Source organism: Schistocerca gregaria, chromosome 2 (assembly GCF_023897955.1).
Source record: "Schistocerca gregaria isolate iqSchGreg1 chromosome 2, iqSchGreg1.2, whole genome shotgun sequence".
In the NCBI taxonomy this organism is placed as follows: Eukaryota; Metazoa; Arthropoda; class Insecta; order Orthoptera; family Acrididae; genus Schistocerca; species Schistocerca gregaria.
In genome coordinates, this window is record NC_064921.1 from 888,018,146 (window position 1) to 888,044,844 (window position 26,699).

The 26,699-nt window shown below is 37.3% G+C and overlaps 1 protein-coding gene across 1 annotated transcript in view; it reads right to left on the reverse strand.

The window, feature by feature from the left end:
* Positions 1-16,869: 16,869 nt before the first annotated feature.
* The window catches only part of LOC126335328 (luc7-like protein 3), a 142,610-nt gene continuing 132,780 nt past the window's right edge, over positions 16,870-26,699 (reverse strand). The window contains exon 9 of the mRNA XM_049998484.1: positions 16,870-17,607. The gene's annotated coding sequence lies outside the window, so the exon portion shown is untranslated. The remainder of the gene's footprint in view (positions 17,608-26,699) is intronic.

Consider the following 26,699-nt stretch of genomic DNA (forward strand, 5'->3'; position numbering starts at 1 on the left):
AGCACTTCCTATTCCAGTCCTTCCGTAGGCTTATCCTACCGCATCAGAGGTTGGGCCACCTGTGAAAGTAGTCATGTTGTGTATCAGCTCTGCTGCAATCATTGCTCAGTTTTTATGTTGGTGTGATTACCAACCAGCTATCCACAAAGATAAAAGGTCAACACCAAAAGGAGGCTAAGTTGTCCACTTGCAGCTGAACATAAAATGTTTGATTTCAATGGCTGCTTCACAACCCGGGCCATCTGTATCCCCCACTCCACAACCCAATTTTCCTGAACTGTGGAGATGGAAGTGACCCTTATAATACATTCTCTCCTCCTGAAATTATCATGACCTCAAGCTACAGTAACCCACTGTCCTCACGTCCTCCCCCAACAGTTTCTGCCTCTCTGTCCTATCGTCTCCCAACTCATGTCCCCACACTCAATGTGCACTGCTCTCTGCTAATGCACAGCCACCGATCTTTTTCCCCTCATCTGTTCCTCTTCTTTTTGCTCCCTTTTTTCCCTTAAATACCTCCCCACAGTCTCCTGACACTGCACCATGTAGCCATCTCTAATCTCTGCATGCTCTGCCATCCAGCATTTGTTCCCTCTTTCCCAACCTATACCAGGTATCCCTCCTCCCTTCCCAGCAGACTATGTATTGTTGGTCCTCTTCTGTATTTTTCAGTTTCGTTCTGGCATGAGCAGTCAGAGATAGCAGTCATGTGTGTGAGGCTTGCTTACTTGTGTGAATGGATGTGTGTTTCTCTTTTCTGATGAAGGCTTAGCAGTAAGCTTAATGTGTAACAGTCTTTCCAGTGTCTCTCTGTGTTGTGCCTGTCTGCAACTCAATGTATCACCTTTAAGGTGAGTAGTAGACTATCTTTTTTATAATATTGCTGATATTCCAAACTGGACTTCCCATTGATCGAAAACAAGGTTGTGTATCATGGAAAACACTGTTTCATTTAGAGTAATTCAAAAACCCATTTTTCATAACAGATTAAATCAGTATAGCTCACTGCCAGTTTCAAGAAGCCTGGAAAGACTCCTGTAGATAAGCAGTTGTTTATTGGAGTGATTAAAGGAAGATACATTTCAGTGGTAATTTTCTTCAGGATGGTACAGGACAACTCATAAATGTCTACACACCCCAAAAGTTTCTAGACTTCCACTATTTTTACAATGTCATTTGGTTGCACTTTCTGCAGATTTTCCATTTTGCAGTGGATTATGGTTTCAAAGCAAACAACAGGATCCACACCCAAATTTTGGCTTTCAGCTACAGTGTTTGCAACAACTTTAATGAAGTAATCGTTAAAATTATCAGGGCTGCAGGTATTTATGAAGGAGATAGGTTTTTCCAGTTTTCATTCACAAGGTTCCAGGGTGCTTAGCATGGATTATAGGCGTCACCCATGAACCTGTCATTGCCTCTCTCCTCGGATTTCTCCACTTCTTTCCTGTAAAGGTTCTTGGCCTTCAAACAATTACAATGAAGATCTGTGGCTGTCTTGCAATGATCACTCAACATTAAGATAACACTTTTCAGTTTGGCTATTTCAAGTGTGTACTATGTCTTTTCTTTGACTACTTTTGTTGTTGTATTTTCTTCACATTACTTTTCTTAGGTATCATTGGGAATATTTAATCACATTTGGTTTTCAGTGTTTGGAAAACTGATTCTATAATTTTCTGTTCTCTGTCAATATCAGATTGAGCAGCTCTGAAGGCCTCTAGTTTTTCCATTAGTACAACTCTCCCGAGCAACACCATTTTATTGCCATGTATTTAACTGCCGATTTCTCATATTCTTTGTTAGCAGCTCCACAGTTAGCGCAATGTGATCTGCGACCATAGGATTAACTACACTTATTTTGTAATCCAGCTACCTAAGTTTATGATAAAGGTATCAAGACAGGCATCACCTGTTACTGGAAGTCTCCAAAGAGACGAGAAGTATTTATCAAATTCAAGATAACTCTCTCTTTTGCACTTTTGTCACCTATGTACACTTGAAAATCAGTACACCTTTCAACTGTTGACTTTAGATGTGACAGGGTAACATAAACAACTTTCCATTTGGCCAATAAAGTTTTCAGATTTTGCATTTGGTGAATGCTAAACAGAAACAATTAATATTAATATCTACTGGTTCTAAAGTAGCCAGTTTTAAATACAAATTTGAACTGAAATTTCTTAAGTCACTTTTCCTTATACTGAGATTCATGTTGACTTATACAGACAAAAGTCCATGAGTGGTAGTACAATGAAGTCACCCCCTCAAGGTATCAATACATATGCAGGTAATCACCCTCTTTTTTTGGCTAGCCAGTGTTCAGATATACACAACATACCTGGCATGACAGCATCTAAAAATACTGACATGGATCACATTTCGTTTGCAGACATTGTAGATTAACACTGGCTGTAGTAGTATGACAGGGCCTGTTCGGCCCAAAAATTCTGACTCATTATCTGTCAGCATGTTTTTATCTGTGGCGTCATATTACAGCCGAGACAACTGAACATGATATATTTTACTGACAACAGTATCAGCCTCTCCTTTTCTCCAAGGTTATTCCAGGAACCATGAAATCCTGCTACATGCCAAGGTCCAGGGTGTTAGACCAGTGTGGCCTAAGTACAGTATGCAGGAGGTTAGATTTGCATCATTCGATGGGTAGTTTCTTGCTACTAAGCAGTGACTGGATGTGCTAAGTGAAATGGTGTACTTTTACACTGGTAATGGTGATTGTGATGAAACAGTGTGTTTTCAGTGTGGCGGTGATCTGAAGCATTTACATGAAAAGGACGATCCATTGACAGCACACGCTCAGTGGTTCTCCAAATGTGTGTTTCTGATGTGTATGAAGGGCAACGACTATTTGTCAAATGAAAAATTCAATAATTACAACAAACATTGCCTTAAATATTAAACTCGAGGCAGACATTCTGAACAAAGCAGTGTTATCTGAACAGCATGTGGCTCTCAGGGTACTCAGCTGTGTAAAATTTGCTTCCAGGACGAGATTGGTGCACGGTTCCATCCATGTGAACACATCAACTTCCTCATATGTTGTGTGTTGGGAGCCTATAGCAGCTACAGTTAGAGTATTCATTCAATGTAATTAAGACAGTATCAGCAAATAGTAGATTTTTTAAAAATTTTCAATGTGTTAAACTCCACAGTTCACAAATTAATACGTGTCTGTTTTAAATCACAATAAACATCTTTTTTTGTAAGCAGCTTCACGTATGTAGCTATATGCAATTCATAAACCTGCCAATGAACTTTATGTATTCCGTGCTAAAGGGTCCGCAGCTGCGATGAATTTTTTGAAAGATTTCTTGATGCCTTTGCCATTCTCTTTATTTTATGTACGATTGTACAATTTTGGCCTTAGGCCATTGTCAAGTATTTAAAATGAATGTATCATACACTGGATACATTAATGACACTTGTCATCTTGGTGTAAGACCAAGTCACATCTGTAGATATACTACACGCATTATAATTTACTTTATGGATGATTTTTTTAGTAGTAGATTAAGTCATGCATGTCGTTGCTCCTACGACATCATGTTATGCTAATAAAATAAATCTGAGGTGTTCATGCTATTTTAGGAGCACAAACTCATATATATAAATCCCATGTTTTAATGTACTTAACACTAGGAAGACAATAATTATTTTACAGAAATTTGCTACTGCATATGCTTTTGTTCTCAGTTATGTTTAATTATCTTGGTGTAAATATGACTATATGTAATATCTTTAAAATAACTTGTAAATATTTGTTCTGTTATCGCGGGAGGCTGTTATTTTTGAATAGTTGGTACGGAGATCTTATATATGAAATCTATCACAGTACTCTAATGAAACAGTACTAAGAACTAAGAGAGTCTAGTATTGCTTTATGGTTGTGTGATGTTTCACTATAGAACTGGTAGAAAGTTGTCTAGGAATTTGCAATTTCACAAGTGTTTTTGCTCATTTAAATCTCTGTCTGACTGATCTTTTAGGTGGATGTAAATTTCAATTTCTTCCATTACTTCCAAGATTCTTCCTTTCTGTAACCTAAGTAACATTTGAAGTGATCCATCTATATTAGGTATTTTGTGGTTGGTTTCTTTTTAGTGTGCAGCAAACAAGAATGGGTTATTGTCGCTTATTGCCATGTGTTCTTTAAATTGTGTACTAACTTTTCTTCCTGTTTGTCAAAATAAAATTTTGGGCATTCTTCACAGTTAATTTAGTACATTCCTGATTACAGAAACGGTTCTGATTTACATGGTATTGTGTCTCAATAATCGTTTAGACTGTTAGTGGTTCTGTAGTTGGTGTGTAATTTTGTATTCTTGAAACATCGAGTAATTTTGTCAGAAATAATACCTAAACATGGGCATACAAGAACGCAATTGGGTGACCAGTGAAATCCATGATAAATTTAAATGTAATAATAATTTAAATGTTAAACAATATTTAGCACATTTAGATCTTGCTAGTGTCCTATCATACTTAGAAACAAATCACATTTTATCAGCAACTGATAAATTTGCAAGATGTAATATATGGGTTCAAACATACGACTAACACAAAACAGAAGATACATAGGCTCATACATGAAAAATATTTAAATAAACTCAATGAAAATAAATATCACATGTACAGTAACCTAAGTTTCTTCCAGAGGGTTGAAAATCTGACCAACATTAGATTCACTCCTACAGAAATGAAAATACTAAACAAAGGCCTGAAATTTAACATACAACCATACCTTGGAGACAGTATGATTAAAAATTTTATTGCAAGCACTAAAGTAGTGCTTGATATGACCCAGTTGCCACCCCATGAGCACCCACTTTACTTTTATAAAATTGCAAAAATAATACAAACACAAAAAAACAAGAAAATAGAACCAACATAATGGCGAAGGGCAGTAGTATTATATGTCAGATAAATAATAAGCTTCAATCTACATCTACACCTACATCCATACTCCACAAGCTACCTGACGGTGTATGTCAGAGGGTACCTTGAGTAACCTATATCTGTTCTCCCTTCTATTCCAGTCTCGTATTGTTCGTGGAAAGAAGGATTGTCCGTATGCCTCTGTGTGGGCTCTAATCTCTCTGATTTTATCTTCATGGTCTCTTTGCGAGATATACGTAGGAGGGAGCAATATACTGCTTGACTCCTCGGTGAAGGTATATTCTTGAAACTTCAACAAAAGCCCGTATTAAGCTACTGAGCGTCTCTCCTACAGAGTCTTCCACTGGAGTTTATCTATCATCTCCGTAATGCTTTCGCGATTACTAAATGGTCCTGTAATGAAGCGCTCTGCTCTCTGTTGGATCCTCTCGCTCTCTTCTATCAACCTTATCTGGTACGCATCCCACAGTGCTGAGCAGTATTCAAGAAGTGGGCAAACAAGCGTACTGTAGCGTACTTCCTTTGTTTTCGGATTGCCTTTCGCTAGGATTCTTCCAGTGAATCTCAGTCTGGCATCTGCTTTATCGACAATCAATTTTATATGATCATTCGATTTTAAATCACTCCTAATGCGTACTCCCAGATAATTTATGGAATTAACTGCTTCCAGTTTCTGACCTGCTATATTGTAGCTAAATGATATGGGATCTTTCTTTCTATGTATTCGCAGCACATAACACTTGTCTACATTGAGATTCAATTGACAATCCCTGCACCATGCGTCAATTCGCTGCAGATCCTCCTGCATTTCAGTACAATTTTCCATTGTTACAACCTCTCGATATACCACAGCATCATCCACAAAAAGTCTCAGTGCACTTCCAATGTCATCCACAAGGTCATTTATGTATATTGTAAATAGCAACGGTCCTACGACACTCCCCTGCGGCACACCTGAAATCTTTCTTACTTCGGAAGACTTCTCTCCATTAAGAATGACATGCTGCGTTCTGTTATCTAGGAACTCTTCAATCCAATCACGCAATTGGTCTCATAGTCCATATGCTCTTACTTTGTTCATTAAACGACTGTGGGGAACTGTATCGGACGCCTTGCGGAAGTCAAGAAACACATCATCTACCTGGGAACCCATGTCTATGGCCCTCTGAGTCTTGTGGACAAACAGAGCGAGCTGGGTTTCACATGATCGTCTTTTTCTAAACCCATGCTGATTTTAGAGAGTAGATTTCTTGTCTCCAGAAAAGTCATTATACTCTAACATAATACGTGTTCCAAAATTCTACAACTGATTGACGTTAGAGATATAGACCTATAGTTCTGCACATATGTTCGATGTCACTTCTTGCAATTAGTGTAAAATCAGGTAAAGGAAATACATTTACAATAATGTCAGAATAAGATTACAACTGAAAAATACTAGAATTTCTGTAAATGATATGGCTTCTGGTATAACAGGTGATTCTAAAATATTTCTGTTTGCTGACGATACTAGCTTGGTAGTAAAGAATGCTGTGCACAACATTGGCACCGTTTCAAATAGTGCAGTTCAAGACAAAGTTCATGTCTTGTAGAAAATAAACTAACACTAAATCACAGTAAGACTCAATTTGTACTGTTTCTAACACACAATTCAACAAAACCCAACATTTTAATTTCACAGAAAGGGTATATGATTACTGAAACTTAACAGTTCAAATTTCTAAATGTTGGTTGGCAGTAAACTATCATGGAAAGCCCATGTTCAGGATCTTATTCGAAGACTTAATGCTGCCATATTTACTGTTTGAACGGTATCTGAAGTAAGTGATAGTTCGACATGAAAAGTAATCTACTTTGCGTACTTTCATTTGCTTATGACATATGGTATTATATGTTGGGATAACTCTTCCCATTCTCAAAGGATATTTTTGGCTCATAAACGGGCAACTTGGGCAATGAGTGGCGTAAGTTTGCGATTCAAAAATCTTAGCAGTAATCGACATACTTTCAAATCTTGCTAAATTAAGCTGATTCCTGTGTTGTATTGTTGACTGTATTTACATAACTTATGACGTGTCTTTTTTTTATTCAATTTTTTTTATCTGTTATTACTTTTATGTTGTAATTTCATGTACTGATATGTTCCATGACCTTCGAGATTCGATCATCAATTTGGTCCTATGGAACTAGACTTGTAAACTTTAATAAAAGAAAGGGTGAGCTGCAAACTTTTTTAACTATTAACATAAATGAAAACATATTTACATGAACATTTTTAGTAGTAGAAAAATTAATACTCAACTGATTGCTGGGCATGGAATTTTTTAAGAAGTATCACATAAAGATTCATCTAGGTAAAGCAAAGAGCCATTTGTGAGTGGACGAAAAACCTATTTCAGTTGACTTGTTGAAAACAAAGAACGTGACCAATCCAAGAGAATGTTGTTGTTGTTGTTGTTGTTGTTGTGGTCTTCAGTTCTGAGACTGGTTTGATGCAGCTCTCCACGATACTCCATCCTGTGCTGGTTTCTTTATCTCCCACTACCTACTGCAGCCTACATCCTTCTGAATCTGCTTAGTGTATTCATCTCTTGGTCTCCCTCTATGATTTTTACCCTCCACGCTGCCCTCCAGTACCAAATTGGTCATCCCTTGATGCCTCAGAACATGTCCTACCAACCGATTCCTGCTTCTAGTCAAGTTGTGCCACAAACTTCTCTTCTCCCCAATCCTATTCAATACTTCCTAATTAGTTATGTGATCTACCCATCTAATCTTCAGCATTCTCCTGTACACCCTTCTATTCTCTTCTTGTTCAAACTATTTATCGTCCATGTTTCACTTCCATACATGGCTACACTGCATACAAATACTTTCAGAAACGACTTCCTGACACTTAAATCAATACTTGATGTTAACAAATTTCTCTTCTTCAGAAACGCTTTCCTTGCCATTGCCAGTCTACATTTTATATCCTCTCTACTTCGACCATAATCAGTTATTTTGCTTCCCAAATAGCAAAACTCCTTTATTACTTAACTGTCTCATTTCCTAAACTAATGCAGCACCCGACTTAGACTACATTCCATTATCCTTGTTTTGCTTTTGTTGATGTTCATCTTATACCCTCCTTTTAAGACACTGTCCATTCCGTACAACTGCTCTTCCAAGACTTTGCTGTCTCTGACAGAATTACAGTGTCATCGGCGAACCTCAAAGTTTTTATTTCTTCTCCATGGATTTTAATACCTACTCCGAATTTTTATTTTGTTTCCTTTACTGCTTGCTCAATATACAGATTGAATAACATTGGGGAGAGGCTACAACTCTGTCTTACTCCCTTCCCAACAACTGCTTCCCTTTCATGTCCCTCGACTCTCATAACTGCCATCTGGTTTCTGTACAAATTGTAAATAGCCTTTCGCTCCCTGTATTTTACCCCTGCCACCTTCAGAATTTGAAAGAGAGTATTGAAGTCAACATTGTCATAAGCTTTCTCTAAGTCTACAAATGCTAGAAACGTAGGTTTTCCTTTCCTTACTCTCTCTTCTAAGATAAGTCGTAGGGTCAGTATTGCCTCATGGGTTCCAACATTTCTACGGAATCCAAACTGATTTTCCCCAAGGTCGGCTTCTACCAGTTTTTCCATTCGTCTGTAAATAATTTGCGTTAGTATTTGCAATTAAATTCAATATTTCTTCTGTTACCCAAGGATTTCTACTAGCCCTCGTCTTTTTACCTACTTGATCCTCTGCTGCCTTCAGTATTTCATTCCTCAAAGCTACCCATTCTTCTTCTACTGTATTTCTTTCCCCCATTCCTGTCAATTGTTCCCTTATGCTCTCCCTGAAACTCCGTACAACCTTTGGTTCTCTCAGTTTATCCAGGGCCCATCTCCTTAAATTCCCACCTTTTTGCAGTTTCTTCAGCTTTAATCTACAGTTCATAACCAATAGATTGTGGTCAGAGTCCACATCTGCCCCTGGAAATGTCTTACCACTATATAATCAATCTGAAACCTTTTAGTATCTCCAGGGTTCTTCCATGTATACAACCTTCTTTTCTGATTCTTGAACCAAGTGTTAGCTATGATTAAATTATGCTCTTCGCAAAATTCTACCAGAGGGCTTCCTCTTGCATTTCTTAACCCCAGTCCATATTCACCTACTACGTTTCCTTCTCTTCCTTTTCCTACTGTCGAATTCCAGTCACCCATGACTATTGAATTTTCGTCTCCCTTCACTACCTGAATAATTTCTTTTATCTTATCATACATTTCTCAATTTCTTCATCATCTGCAGAGCTAGTTGGCGTATAAACTTGTACTACTGTAGTAGGCGTGGGCTTCGTGTCTATCTTGGCCACAATAATGCGATCACTATGCTGTTAGTAGTAGCTTACCCGCACTCCTATTTTTTTTTATTCGTTATTAAACCTACTCCTGCATTACCCTATTTGATTTTGTATTTATAGCCCTGTATTCACCCGACCAAAAGTCTTGGTTCTCCTGCCACTGAACTTCACTAATTCCCACTATATCTAACTTTAACCTATCCATTTCCCTTTTTAAATTTTCTAACATACCTGCCTGATTAAAGGATCTGACGATCCACACTCCAATCCGTAGAACACCAGTTTTCATTCTTTCATGATAATGACATCCTCTTGAGTAGTCCCCGCCCAGAGATCCGAATGGGGGACTATTTTACCTCCAGAATATTTTTACCAAGAGGATGCCATCATCATTTAATCATACAGTAAAGGGTTAATGTTACAGGGCCAGATCAGTCAATCATCCAGACTGTTACCCTTGCAACTATTGAAAAGGCTGCTGCCCCTCTTAACAGATACCCCTCCGTTGGGGTTGCACCTACACTATGGATACCTGTATCGTTGAGGCACGCAAGCCTCCCCACTGACAGCAAGGTCCACGGTTCATGGGGGGCCCCAACAGAATATACGTCAAAAAGTTGAGTCTACCACATTTGCACAAGAACAGAAGCATGATTCTCATGTCTTATTGCAACAATTGTCTCACGTTTTTGAAGAAAAACCCAGTGTAATGAAGGTATATCCACAGGAAACTTTCTGTTGCAAGTCATACACAATTCCACCAACAAAAAGAAGGCCATCAGGAAAGAGATCGGGTGCATGATTAAGTACAATACAGGGTGTTACAAAAAGGTACAGCCAAATTTTCAGGAAACATTCCTCACACACAAAGAAAGAAAATATATTATGTGGACATGTGTCTGGAAACGCTTACTTTCCATGTTAGAGCTCACTTTATTACTTCTCTTCAAATCACATTAATCATGGAATGGAAACATACCAACGTGACTTCAAACACTTTGTTACAGGAAATGTTCAAAATGTCCTCCATTAGCAAGGATACATGCATCCACCCTCCGTCGCATGGAATCCCTGATGTGCTGATGCAGCGCTGGAGAATGGTGTACTGTATCACAGCCGTTCACAATACGAGCACGAAGAGTGTCTACATTTGGTACCAGGGTTGCGTAGACAAGAGCTTTCAAATGCCCCCATAAATAAAAGTCAAGAGGGTTGAGGTCAGGAGAGTGTGGAGGCCGTGGTCCGCCTCTACCAATCTATCGGTCACCGAATCTGTTGTTGAGAAGCATACGAACACTTCGACTGAAATGTGCAAGAGCTCCATTGTGCATGAACCACATTTTGTGTTGTACTTGTAAAGGCACATGTTCTAGCAGCACAGGTAGAGTATCCCATATGAAATCATGATAACATGCCTCATTGAGCGTAGGTGGAAGAACATGGGGCCCAATCAAGGCATCACCAACAATGCCTGCCCAAACGTTCACAGAAAATCTGTGTTGATAACGTGATTGCACAATTGCGTGCGGATTCTTGTCAGCCCACACATGTTGATTGTGAAAATTTACAATTTGATCACGTTAGAATGAAGCCTCATCCGTAAAGAGAACATTTGCATTGAAATGAGGATTGAGACATTGTTGGATGAACCATTCGCAGAAGTGTACCCATGAGGGCCAATCAGCTGCTGATAGTGCCTGCACACTGTACATGGTACGGAAACAACTGGTTCTCCTGTAGCACACACTATACAGTGACGTGGTCAATGTTACCTTGTACAGCAGCAACTTCTCTGACGCTGACATTAGGGTTATCGTTAACTGCACAAAGAATTGCCTCGTCCATTGCATGTGTCCTCGTCGTTCCAGGTCTTCCCCAGTCGCGAGTCATAGGTCGGCATGTTCCGTGCTCCCTAAGACGCCGATCAATTGCTTTGAACGTCTTCCTGTTGGGACACCTTCGTTCTGGAAATCTGTCTCGATACAAATGTACCGCGCCACGGCTACTGCCCCGTGCTAATCCATACATCAAATGGACATCTGCCAACTCTGCACTTGTAAACATTGCACTGACTGCAAAACCACGTTCGTGATGAACATTAACCTGTTGATGCTACATACTGATGTGCTTGATGCTAGTACTGTAGAGCAATGAGTCGCATGTCAACACAAGCACCGAAGTCAACATTACCTTCCTTGAATTGGGCCAACTGGCGGTGATTGAGGTGAAACTAAAATGAGCTCTAACATGGAAATTAAGCGATTCCGGACACATGTCCTCTTAACATCTTTTCTTTATTTGTGTGTGGGGAATGTTTCCTGAAAGTTTGACCATACCTTTATGTAACACCCTGTATAACTGAACCATCGCACTCAGCATACTACAATTCAGTTTTAGCAGTAACCAAATCTGACAGTACTGTTCATCTTGTCCTGGATGCCAACAAAACACACAAAATGATCATATCCTTAAAAACCAGGTCAGACATATTGAAGAGCAATTGTTAAAATTTCACAAAGTTAAGTACTTGACCTTGACTGACCTCAGGGCCTTGTGCTGGCAAATTTTACTCCATCCTGAAAGTTGCCAGTACATTGGCTTTGTGTGCACCAGTAGAAGTTACCAATTTTGGTTTCTGCTATTTGGCATTAACATGAGTGCTGGAGTATTTATTGTTGCATTAGACAGGAGAGCTTGGGCCAGAACTTTTGAGCCAAGTCACTGTGAATGTGGCTGACCACCTCATAGACCCATCCACTTGGGAAGCTCATGAACAAACACTCAGAAAATTCTTAGAAAGATTCTCTGAATTTGAATTTATCGCTAACTTGAAAAAAAAAAAAAAAAAATCTGTGTCTGTGTAGGATGAGAGAAAATTTTTAAGCACCATCATCTCACCTACAGGTATTAGACCTGATCCCAACAAGCAAGCCATAAACGTTTTCCTAGACCATGGACAAAGGAACAGCTGAAGGCATTTGTAGTGTTCGTATCTTTTTTTCAAATTCTTGCCAAATCAGCTATTAAATGGCAATGCCCTTCTGAATTTTTGAGAAAAACCCACATGCAGTTGTGGACACTAGAGTGCCAGGGGGATTTTGAGGCAATTAAACAGGCTTTATTAAACTCCGACATTGTAGTATACCCAGATACGACGAAAGAATTCTCTCTTAGTACTCACACCTTGACACAAGGATGGGGGGAAATACTGTATCAAATCATGACAGAACATGTATGTCAAAACATAAACATCATCAGTTTCACAAGTTGTGCACTTACAGAGAGTGACGAGCTTACTGAGCTTTTTAAAAATGTCATTAATTTTAAGGATAAATCATACTAAGGTATTCTGTGATCATCAAGCACTTTCATTCCTATTAATGTGCAAATTACTACACAAACGGTTAGCCAGATGGTGCCTGTTCTTAAAAGGATTTGATTTTGAAATCATTCATGTCAAGGGTGAACAGAATATTTTGGCAGATGCCTTCTCTAGAATTCCACAAGAAAAGATTGAGTATGTGGAAGTCACAGAGCAGACCTAAGATTTCAGAGTACTCCTTATGCACAACAGTTCTTTAAGATATTATTACCCTAAAATGTGAAGGAACATGGCCCTGTTACAAGAAGACGATGAACAGTGGCATAAGGCAAGACAACAGCTTGTGGACAATTACTACTCTGAACTACGGAATTAATACAAATTTGCACAATTGAGTATTATTTTAACGAAGAATGCCTGATTCTCATAACTGGTGTCTGCTTGCCAGGAAAATGCATAGTCAGTTTTATATAGTAGACACACAACACTTGGGGACATTATGGGTGACACAGTGCACTAGTAGAATCACATCGTTCTGTTACTTCCCAAATTTTAGAAAATGGATATTGCAAGAACTCAGGATAAAAAGATTGGCTGTAAGACCACTTTTCATGTAAGGCAAGAAGTGTTGTTACGAACGCACCCACCATCAATAAAACATAGGAAACGGAACAAAATATTGCAATTAGTGTATGTATGACCTTACATCATACATAAAATACCACACCCACGATATTACTTACTAAATAATCCAAAAACCAGGAAAATGCATGGATTGTGCCTGCATAAAGATCTTAAGGAATTTGTACAATAAGATGGAGGTCACGGACCTCAAACATTACACAGAATGCAATTAGGAGAGAGAGTCATTTCTGAATCACATATGAAGGCAAAATATGGAAGTAAAAAGATTGTTCTTAGGATGACATTTATTACACACACACACACACACACACACACACACACACGTATATAGACTGAGGTGTAAATAACATGCAAAGTAAGGTCAGTAAGATGACTTGAATTGAAATAGGCTGTAATAGAATTTATGTTTGTAATACTATTTGAAAAGGTAAACATTCCCAGTGCACTGTGCATTAAACATATTCGTCAATAGTACACATACTGTATGTATATGTATGCAACTATACTGCCTGCAGCGCGTATGTAAGGTGCAGCAGAAAAGGGGCCTGTTTGGAAGGTCCCCACAGTACTTCTCAATTACATGAGAACACAGCAATCATGCCGCACATGCGATGGACTGCAAAATACTAACAATATGCTGCCTAGCTTTTTACAAAGTGGCAAGTGCTACCACAAGCAACTGAAAGAGCAATTATTCTGACTATTTGAATGAGTAAATGTAGTGCCAGTGTTGGTACTCTTCATGAACTAGTAGGAAAAATAATGGGGGGAGAGAGAGAGAGAGAGAGAGAGAGAGAGAGAGAGAGAGAGAGAGAGAGAGAGATAATGAGGATATTTACAAAAAGAAAACTAAATGATACAAAAAAGGAATATAGACACAGGGAAAGGAAACACACACACACACACACACACACACACACACACACACACACACACACACACGAACTATTTACAAACATAGAAACACACACAGGAATGAAAAACTATGTACAAGATTATTATGTGAATGAAAGAATGAGTTATACTAAAATTAAGTATGCTTTATATTCTTCTAGTTACACCCACTTAATCTAAAAATGCCTTATGCTAAGTTTGGTATGAACTACATCTGATTAAGCTACCTGACTACAAACTACACGGAACTACAGCTATCAAAACTTCTATCTAACTGAATTGCTACTATGCTAAAATGCCAAAAGGAATGATAACTATACACTTGAATGGATTCAACGCCGCACAGAGAGTAAGATCAAGCAACAAGGTAAGTTAAAATATCACGAAACACAGTGTAATCCTGAAAACACATCACTGCAGTTGAATTTACCACAATGCATCTCCCTAAAATGAGATACTTAATCTCAAACTGCACATCAAAAATGTCTGTCTCCAGACCATGCCATTTTTTCAATTCATGAATCAGATTACATAAAATTTAAAAGGCAAAATATTACCAACTGGTATCTGCTGTAACATGTCAAAAGCATCTGACTGTGCAGTTCACAGTATTCTACCAGAGAAGCTCAAATATTGTTGTATCAGAGATTGTGCTGATAACTAGTTTTCATCCTACCTAACTTAAAGAAGGTGTTTATCAGATTAAGGCCCAAATGAATGTACATAACCAGAGTCTTCAGAATGCGTAATAATCTCTACAGGAATCCACAGGGATCAATATTGGGCCTGTTCTTGTTCGTTTTATGTAAATGATCTGCTTTCATATATCCAAGAAGCAGAAATAAGTTTCTTTTCTGACAATGCAAGTATCACTAGAATCTAATACAGAAACTGCAACTCTTGAAAATTAAATTACATTTTCTTAAAAATTAACAACTGGTTATCTGAAAATGGACTGCCACTGCACTTAGACAATAAACAACAAATGCAATTCAGTGTTGATCAAATTGCTCAAATCCTGAGCACATACATGACAGTAAATCAATGACTGAAGCAGAATATTCTAAATTGTTAGATGTTTCAATGAATATGAAGTGAAAGTGCAAGACATATGTTACTATTCTTCTAAAATTTCAAAGCTCTGATTGAGGAAGTAAACTGACCATGTATTTTTCAACAGAATCATCTTGACGTTTGCCTTAAAAGACCTAAAGAAACAATGGAAATACTAAATCAGGATGGCTGGACATGTATTTGAATCTATCCTCCCAAATGCAAATCCAGTATTGAAATTAAAGAGTTTTGTGCTCCTCAACCAAACTCTAGTGCTCCAAGAGATTAATATAGGATGGCATTACTGGGAGGACATGTTACGTAGTACAAAGTCCCACAGCTATGAGCAAGATGAATATGTTAGTGATTGTTTCACTTCTAGACCCATTTTTTCATGAATGTACTTATTATGAATTCTTTTCATTAATAGTTTCATCATCCTTGCAATTCAGAAAATCCTCATTTTCTGACACAGTTGCCACTGGGAGAAATGACCATCCCAATATAATAATAGAAAACAGAGCTTTCATGGAAAGATTCATGTGTTCACTTTTGCCACTTGCTTTTCAAGAGTGGAATGGATGAGAAATAATCAAAGTTTCTATGAACCCTCTGCCCAACACTTAAAGAGTGAACTGCACAGTAATAGTGTAGATGTAGAATCACACAATCTACCATCATCTAGTCTAATACTTGTAGGTTAAACACCTGCAAGTTTTATAACAGAAGACTTTCTGCAAAAGCGGCCTCAAGTATACCAAACCTGAATGGGACAACGTTAGGCTCAGCTCTCCAAAATGTTCACAATTTATGTTCACTCAAGGTGTATACATATATGTTATAATGCTACAAAATGAAAGTATTGCTGCTTGTACCTTATCATAACAAAAAGTTTAAATAACTAACTAAATAAATAAATAAATAAACACACACACACACACACACACACACACACACACACACGCACGCACGCACGCACGCAATGCAACAGCATTCATGCTCATCACTGTGCTACTTCCTCAACTGAACAGTTTGTCTCAAAATGTGAGTATTGATGATTCCTCTCTGTCTTTACAGATTTGATATTGAAAGTTTTCCAATTATTGTAATAATATTTTAATCTGGAGTTAGTAAAATAATACTTCACAATTTTATATCATGTGCATATGTATTCATGCACATTTATATTTTATCTGAGAAAAGGTGAAGGGTAACAGCTTTCAATTGCCATATTTGTACAAGAGTGAATCATATGGCACTTCTGACAAATAGTCACCTTCTGTTAACTATATCTATTCTTCTGTGGCAAAAAGGCAATCCTTTGTATGTACCTAGTGTTACTGCAGGATCCGCACTTTCCAATTATGACTCATTCTCAGAAAAAGTCTCTTTGAAGGAATGCTAAATGAACTTTTTGACAGATACTATCATCCACACAACCTTCGTATTTATAATATCATCATGTCATCTCCCTTAAAACAAAACAGAGAGGATTATTTTGAGGGCATGCCAAATAACAACTGACCCACATGAGAGATAAACATTATGTACACATCTTATTGACCACATCTGACTGTTGGTTTGACAGATATTACTGAAATTTTAATCCTGTCTGGTGATAAAAGAATCATGGGTTTCAAATGAAAGAAATAACAAGATTCCAACAATAAAAAGAATACTACTGATGTTCAAGAATTTATTTCCTTTCCATAACATAATTTTACAATTCTTGTAACTCATCACTATGAATCATCATTTGTATAAAAAGTAATTTCATTCTAAAACATTAAAGATGCTTCAAACATACCTTATCAAAATGGATATCCAGGTGGCATCAAAACAATGATAAAAGAAGCTGTAGTCATGCAGCAAATTACAGCAGTTCCAGCAATATGGTGGTCTGCTTGTTGCATATTTTCTGCTCATTTGATATTATCACATTTTACTTGGGAGTAACAAAATTACATTTGCTGCCTCCATATCAAGACACTACTCACTTCACAGTAACATACACAAATGCATGATGAATGATGAACTATTACAATGATTACAAAGATAATGCTGTCATTTACTGAAAGTGAGTAGTGATGTAATACATTCAGTTAACCACAATTTATTAATCATACAAATTCATATAAACCAGTTAATGTAAATGACTGGACACTAGGGGAATGTGATTTTTAATTTTCAGAGCCAGTAGCAATAACAAAAGAAGGATGCTTATAAATAAAGATCACCTTGCATTTGGGATGACATCTTGAAGATTCCAAGAGGAACATTTCCAAACAGAACATCGCCAGGTTGTGCAGACACAGTGAGAGACCAAGATGTTCAATCAGATACAGCTCTGTACTCCTGCTTGCAAGGACATTGACACTGCTTCTTGAGTACACTGTAGACAGCATACCCTTTTTATGTGACTGAAAGAAGTAATATTACAGCTTTTAGTCATAGATATCACAATTTCTTATATTTATCAGCACACTTGGTTCAAGATGGTGCAAGGAACTGACAGAAGCACAATATTTACTTTGGAAATAAGAATATTGCTGCAATTATTCACTGTAGACATCTGAAGTTTTGTGAATGTGCATTTTACACCATTACATGGCAGTAAAATACTGAGTAATTGAATAATCAAATTACTCAATTTAGGGATCCTGAGCTAACTGCAAATGAAGTACAATTATCATTACCACGTGTGCATGCATGTAATATCAAGCAACATTCAAGTGTAAAAGAACACTTTAAATTCAGCTAACAAACAACTGTATTCTGAGTATTCAGTATCACCAATCATAAGACAGAGATTAGTGCAGTGTCACTTCACTAAAATACCTATGCCTTGCATGTATGGTCAGTCCAGTTACAAGTTTACTGTTTGTCTCACTTATTAAGTTGCTTATTATTACTGTCAAAACATTACACCATCTCAAACTTAATAATCAACTATAACATGTAACTGCAGCAACAAGGCAATAAAATTCATTATGTTTCAAATCAAATTTTTACTTCAGCAATGAATCACAAAATAAAGTGGGATAACTTCTCTATATTTTTACAGCTGAATTTATGAATGAACACATTACTAACTGGAAACTGTTTATATATTTATAATCATATTTATTTTTTATTTATGTAAAAAATAGCAAAATAACAGTTTTTCATTGCCAAGTTTTGCAGTCATTTAATACACAAAAACACATGCATTTTTTAATGTGTTTATGTGTGAGAATCAAAGTTAACTATGATATACAAATCCTGCTTGAAAAAATATAAATACCTCTAAATGAATCCTTTCATTAACACACCATTTGTGGGGATAAGGGGATACAATGAAGATGAAATTGTCCCCACACAATTGCGCTGGATATGATGTCATAGTAGTTATTTTCCATGCCTAATCTGCTGCAATAAAATAGCAGAACTACCCCAAATGATTTATTTGTAAATATATATTAGGATTCTGATCACACTTTCTGGCAATGCAGACATTACTTTAAAAATTCTGTTGTTCCAACAAATAGATCAAAGCACTCGAGAGTACTTTTGTAGTATGGAAGAGCATCATGGTTACTAAATATCATATTTCTCACTCTAACATTTAACCAGATGCTTGTTAATTTTTATTTCATTCTGTAACAAATCTACAGCAAAATGGCGCAGTTTTAAAGATACTTCAAACAGCTTTTCTGTGATTCACTTAAGTATGTACCCCTGATTAAATCTTGCTACAATGTATTACGAGGTCAGCACAATGGACATAAACACTCACAGCATTCCACCTGTCATCCTGTCTAATGATTAACAAAATTAGAACAGATTTTGTTTATACTGTCTTCAATGTGCCCAGTACAAAAGGCAAAAGTAGAAAATGTGTAATCATTAGATACCACGGCACTCAACATAATATTCACACTAACTATGGCAAAATACAATAGTACTGCAGTCTCAAAGTGAACTACTGTGACAAGTGAGGGAATAAGTTGTAACTTTGTTAAACTGCCACTAAAAAACTTTCAAGGAGGAACCTGTTCAAATAATTCTTTTAACAAAAATTCTGAGGCTCCTGAATGCAACTGGCTAAAGCAGTAGTGAGATTTATCACGGGAGCAAACACAACATCATCGTGGGCTCAATAATTCTGGACCATACTGACAGACAGCTAACCTCAATGAAGATTTAAGAAGGGAATTAATTTCGGTTTTCATTTACTGCCAAACCTGTTATCTCACAATATTAACATGCATGAGAAAGTGTTGATGTAGTTTTACTTCAGGCTAAAGTTACAGTACTTTGGTATTATGAAAAGGATAGATGGCTTCTCACTGTGTAGCGGAGATGTTGAGCCACAGAAAGGTGCAACAGAAAGACTGACAAGTAAGCTTCTGGTCAAAATGCCTTCTTCCAAATTAAACTCTAGCCCCCCCCCCCTCCCCAACACAGCTCTTTGGCTGAAAGCTTACTTGTTTGACTGTCTTTTTGTTGTGCCTATCTCTGACTCAACATCTCCACTATATGATTAGTAATAATCTATCCTTTTCATAATATTTTTATTATTCCCTACTGGATTTTCTAAAGTTAAAGATGTCTGTTGCCACAAAACTGTACACTTTTTTACTATATGTTCTCCAGGTAATTACTTCAAGAAAGATGAAACTTGTTCAACATAATAAACAATGTACTTTATGGACTCAGTATGAAGAGAGATTTTCCATGCAACATCTACCTCAATCTTCCGGAATGAGGGACAAATACAATATGTGCAAGCTTGATATAAACAGGAACAAGATCAACAGCTAAGCCAAGATGCTCAACTTCTTTTCTACGGTTATGAACTGCTTAACAACACATTATACAAAAAGTTAGCTTTGCATTGCTAATTTTCGCAGTAGTGATGAAAGGCGTCTATCGACTCAATTTTAATTTTTCGGTGCTAATGAGAAAATGTGAAGCTTTTATTACATAAATGTCCACAACCCATAAAATAACCTTCATCATATTTCATGAAGGGAGCAATATTTACAAGGGTGGCTTTAAAAGCTCTCGGAATCACCAAAAGATGTCAGCGATAGCGCAACAAGTTGTCCATGCGATATTCATTGGGCTGTTGTCTTTAAACACGTGCCATGTCAGTGATCTTAGAAGAGAACTGTGGTGGTAACATGGGTCTGTTGTTGTTCCTGTGTAGTGATTTGCAAAGATGGGGGGGGGGGGGGGGAATCGTGATTTGAGCAGTAATTAACTACTTTGTAAAGAAAGGTATGAAATCAAAGGACATTCATGCCGATTTCCAGATTACACTGGGGGAATGCTCTTCATATTCCATTGTTGCCAATAGGACAAATGAATTTAAATTTGGTTGGGAGAGCTTGGATGATGATCTGCCCAGTGGTTGACCAAGATGTGTTACTACTCCAGAACTCATTACAAAAGTGCACAAAATGGTCTTGGAGGATCGCTGATTGAAAGTGTGTGAAATTGCTTACACTTGCCAGATGTCATCTGAAATGGTATATCACATTTTAACTGAAGAATTAGAAATGAAAAAATTACCTGCAAGATGGGTGCCACGACTCTTGACGATGGATCACAAATGCATGAGAATGGACATATCTGAACAATGTTTGGCCAATTTAAGGAGAAACTAACAAGACTGTGACCACAGATGAAAATTGGATTCAATACTATACCCCAGAGACAAAACAACAGTCAAAGCAGTGGGAACATCCTGATTCTGCACCACCAACGAAAGCAAAGACAATTCCTTTGGCGAGAAAGGTCACGGCATCAGTGTTCTGGGTTGCAAAGGGGATTCTGTTTGTAGATTATCTCCCAACTGGGCAAACATTTACTAGAGAATATTATGTTAACTTCCTGGACAAATTGCAACAAAAGATATGTGAAAAAAGGTCTGGTTTAGCAAGGAAGAAAGTCATCTTCCAACAAGACAATGCACGCCCGCACATGTGCTGTCGACATGGCAAAATTACATGAACTAATGTATGAATTATTGCCACACCCGTCTTTATTCACCTGATACAGCTCCGTCAGACTTCCGTCTCTTCCCAAAACTGAAAATTTTTCTTGGTGGTCGAAGATTCACTTCAAACGAAGAATTGATAACCGGAGTTGACAACTATTTTGCACGCCTGGAGGAAACTCATTTTTGAGATGGCATCAAGGCACTGGAACATTGTTGTACCAAGTGCATTAATCTACAAGGAGAAATTAAAAAAGTTTCAATGATGTAAGTACTTTTTTTCTATTCGACTCAGAGAACTTTTCAAACCACCCTCGTAGAATGCAGTCTTCTGTGAATGAGTTGTTTCACAATTACTGAGTGCTTTACATCACTATTATAGGCTAATAGTGAAATGAAGCATGAAGTGATTTTTAGAGGGAATGTAATTGGAATCAGTTTGGGATGAGTGAAGGTGGTAAGCAGTTCAAGTGATACACAATACATACCACTGTGGCTTGCATGTTAAATATCTGAAGTGTAAGCGTCCTGAGCAAGTAACAAAGTGCATGTCAAGTTGTGTAAGTGTTGTTGATAATGATTAAAAATGTAAGAAGACAGGAGACTGGAAGGTAGGAACATAATGTCATCCTTAAGCAATAAATGGAGAAATAGATTAATGATAATTAAAAAACAAGTCTTAATCACAAATTTCTTTTAATCAGAGTGACCTGTTTCAATCCTTAAGGATCATCTTCAGACTCCAGAATAGCAGGTGGACTTCCATGGAGCAAGCTGCGCCGCCCCGCAATGCTAAACTGGTGCAGGGAGCAGTCAGTTCAGTGTCGTGGGTCGGCGCATCTTTCTTCATGGAAGTCCACCTGCCGTTCTGGAGTCTGAATATGATCCCTAAGGATTGAAACCGGTCACTGCAATTAAAAGAAATTTGCGATCAAGACTTTTTTTATAAATTATCATATTAATATAAGATTGCTGATAATGTTTTCAAAAATTTTAAATAGATTAAAAGTGAGAAGTAAACTAAAACTGCCTAAAAATTTGATAACTTTTTCTTACAAAGTGACTTCCTCCTCTTATGAGAGACATCAGTCTAAGTTAGACCCTAAATATGAAAAACACGTTCCCATAAGAAATTACATAACATTTCCATTGGAATGCTATGCCAAGGGAAACCCAAGGTTTCATTTTTGATTTTTCTCTAGCACATTTCTCTTAATACCATTATTATAGAAATAAATTATTATTCTGGTGAATTCCCATATCATCTTAACTATCTTAAGTCAGGTTAATCTCTCTCTGTGCAACTATTCAAGTACAAACCATAACTTTTGTATTGATGAATGGTTTATGTCTTTTTTCCTCTTAATTCTGTTAGTGCACAAACTGAATGGCTATGGTAACAACCAACCATTATTTTCCAAATGCCAAGGACCATTCCTTTCCATAAGCATCAGAAGGACAAGAAAGTCTGTGCGTTTATGCAAATCATTTGACTTGTCGTACTTCAATGTGTCTCCAAAAATCAAAAAGACGACAAAAGAACTGCCTTGTCCCTGAACTTTATTAGTGAGTTAATGGTTTCAAAACGAAGTCTCCACTCTGTTCCACTTATCTGATATTTGCTAGCAGTGTGCATGATGTTCTTCACACATTTACCAGCCAAACAAAGTTAGAAATGATATACAAGCAGTTTTGTCATGACGGTCTTACAAACTTCACTACTGCACTCAAGCTACACTTCTTCACATTCTTCGTGCCAACAGAAGTTTGGTGCTTTTTATTCCCCAACCTCTGACTTCTATATTTCGCTTACGTGATTGATCATACTGGTTATCTTCAAAGCAGGGCTCATTTACTGATGAGGGTTGTTACTACAATTGACAACAATAACTATTTTCCTTGTTTGTATTTTGTGTGTTTCATAATTTTAATTGTATAGATTTCTGCTATCAACAGCACCACAATAGGACAGTCTGAGTGTTGTTAAGCAGCCTACTGATATATGCATGTGGCTTGTGTGAAGTTCAGCTGTGTTTAGTGTGTCTGAACTAACACTGGAGCTTGTGGTTTTTCCTGACAGGGATTAGCAGTATCGTCTTCACCACCGACACCATAGCTGAGATTTATGCCATTTATAGAATCACCATTGGGGTGTTCCATTGCTTATTTTTTCTATCTTTTGCACTTCTCATTTTCTGACTACTTTGGTTGACACATCTTTGTATTATTATTATATGGTTTTGTATAACGAGACATGGAGAGGGACTGTGGTGTTTGTGAGTGTGGACATGAGGGGAATTGGCCATTGTCTGGAAAAAGGTAGTAGCCACAAACAAGATCAACAGGCTTCAGGCCACAGCTCAAGTTGCAGCAATGTTTGAACACTTTAGCGAAAGTTGTGACACTCTAGTGTTGCTGATATCTCCAACATTGCACCACATACCAATGAGCAAGGTAAGAAATTTGTCCTCACTTGCTGAGTGAATAGTGTATTTCTTTTCTCAGAGCAGAAGGAGAATCCAAAATCAGAGAGCACAGTTGTCCGCTTACATTCTCTCGGTAGGTACTAAGTGCTGCCCTATGCTGATAACACATCTTAACCAGCACAGCATGCTTCATATGTTGGCCAAGGTAGATTTTCATATCAAGTCCACACAAGCACAGAGTGGACACACTTGTAATTGGGAGCATCAATGTTAGATGGGTAATGGAGCCCTTTAGAGAAATAACTGGCACATCACAAATGAAGGGCAATGTGTACTTCAAATGTTCACAAAGTGGTGTTGTAGAAGATGGGAAAGAGAGATTATTGGCAGCTACTGAACACACTATATGCCTGTATTTGTCTTTTGGACTTTTTTTCCTATGTTTGTTGTTAAATTTATTGGATACAGGTTCCGGCTTTTATGCAAAACACTGTTTTTTCTTGTGTTCCAAACATGTTTCATCACCTCTGTGCCATCATCAGTGTGTTATGTTTACTGAAAAACTGTAGAAATCAACATATTTTATGTTGTAAGCAGCCTAACAAAATGAGGACTACAGGAAGTTTTTGTCCATACTTTGATTGTATGTTATATGATTTTGCAGAACCATCTGTTTGGTGTCCTGCACTGATAACTTGTCATCTGCAAGCCAAATGACGTAAATGTTAATTTTATCTGTGAATTAAGACAGCTTTTCATTAAAAAAATGAGATTTTGCTATGTCAAAATTTTTTGTGTATATACTTGTTATTTTACATTAACAAATATACACACAAAACATTTTTAAAAAATCAAATACATTACATTAATAAGCATATATGCAAAACTTTTGCCACACCAATATCACATTAAAAAAAGTGATGTGTTAACTTGCAGATAAAATTCACATTTACAATGTTTGGTTTGCAGATGACCAGCTGTCATAATGTATATGTCTTTCGGCTTCAGTTTGTTAGACCAGTTACAACCTAAAACACACACTCTTCTTACAGTTTTTCAATAAACAAAACCCACTGATGATGGCGCAGAGAGGCCAAAACATGTTTGGGAAAAAAAAAAAAAAAAAAAAAAAAAAAAGGTGTTTTGCATAAAAGGTGGAACCTTTAATAATGAGTAAAATACTACTTGCAACTGGCTGCAAATCATAGCTCATGTTGGTACAAATGATGCTTGCCATCTAGATTCTGATGTCATCCTCAGTTCTTTTACACAGTTCGCAGGATGTAAGCATGGATCACTATCTGTAGCATCACACATGTATATTCAATGATTGTGACCCTGTAGTCTGGAGAAAAGCGGAAGGTCTAACCGTGTCTCAAAGTATTGTGTGACAATTTTGGATGTGGCGTTCTCGGCATATGCTATTGGTTGGAGAAGTGTAGGGCCACCTAAATATATAGTAAAATAATCTGGCTGATGGTAAGCATTAATGACAGGTCAAACATGATAATCAGGTGCTTTTCTATACCAGCTGCTGTAGAACCTGCAATGGTAGATTACTTTAGAGAAATCCTGGAGAATATGATGGATAAGTTTCCTGATCAGATGACTGTAATAGGGTGACACTTTAATCTGTCAGCAAAAGAAGGTGACAGTCACATCATTAAAACTATTGTCAAGAACACAGATTAGTGAGAGATTGTTCTGAACATTTATTTCTGAAAAATGTTTGACGGACTTAGAGAACTAAGTCGTGATTGTAACATCTTAAAGCCCTCAGTGACTAACATATACAAACTTTTTGAATCATTTAACATAAAAAGGGCATCAGTGATCATGAGATTGTTATAGCATCAATTACTACAGGTGTTATAAGGAGTCTTAAGGTAGAAAACATTTTTATTTGATGATGTAAAACAAATTACAGAGCAGCCAATCTGTCAGATCAAATATTTAGTGCTGGGAATGAAGACATGGAGCACAAATGGATGATTGTGAGGTATGGGAAAGACCTACTGTTGATCGAGCCCTTTTACAAAGTTGCTACGAAAACAAAGAGAGCTGCCTCACAGATTTAAGCCATGTCAAGAATTAGCAATAACAAAATGCAATGCAAGAAGCATTCAATGAATCCAAAAGTACAATTTTGCTAACTGAACTGACCACAGATTTTAAGAAGTGTTGCCCTTAGATTACGTCAAAAGCCAGTCAAAATAATCTAGTCTCTCAGTGATCATACTGGTGCCAAAACAGATGACATAGAGGTGGTCAAATACTGAATTCAGTCTTTCAAAAATGCTTCACTGAGGTAAAGTGTGATATGATTTGTCCTTTTTGGTCATTGCACAAACTCTCAAATGGCAGATATTGAGATAAGTGGTTGCGGAATAGAAATTATGCATAAGAACTTGCTCCCCTTCTAGAAGCTGTTTGTTGTAATTCGCTGGAATAACAAAGAGTACTAGGCTACTGAAAGAGGCAAAATTCATTCCTGCTTCCAAAAAGGGTCATCTGACAGATGCACATAATTATAGATTAATACTGATCTGTTGCAGAACTGAAGAACATGTTTTATGCTCTTGCATCATAACATTTCTGGAGAATGAAAATGACTTGTAAACTGTAAATACCAAGTATTTCACAGCCAGACACTTTCCAAAACTCAGCTTGCTCTGTCTATCCTCGAGAAACAGAGCACAACAAACAACAGTAGCGAGGTTGATGCTGTGATCCTCTGCTTCCAGGAGGAATTCGAAACAGTTCTGCACAGTAGTTTGGTGAACCAAATAGTGGACAACATTTATGACTGGATTCAGGGTCTCCTAGTACATAGCACTCGTCACCTTGTTTTTCAGGGGACTAAATCAACAAGTGTAAAAGTAATTTCAAGAGTAATCCGAGTGTGTTATAGGGTTGGTACTGTTTACTATATGCGTAATACATAAATTGTCTAGTGGATAACATTGGAAATTCTGGGAGGCTATTTGTGAACCATTGCTGTTGTCTATAGGAAAGTTGAAACCTCAGAAGACTGCAGTGAAATGAAAGAGGATCTGCAAAGGTTCAACAATTCGTACAGAATCTGGCAGTTGAATGTGACCAT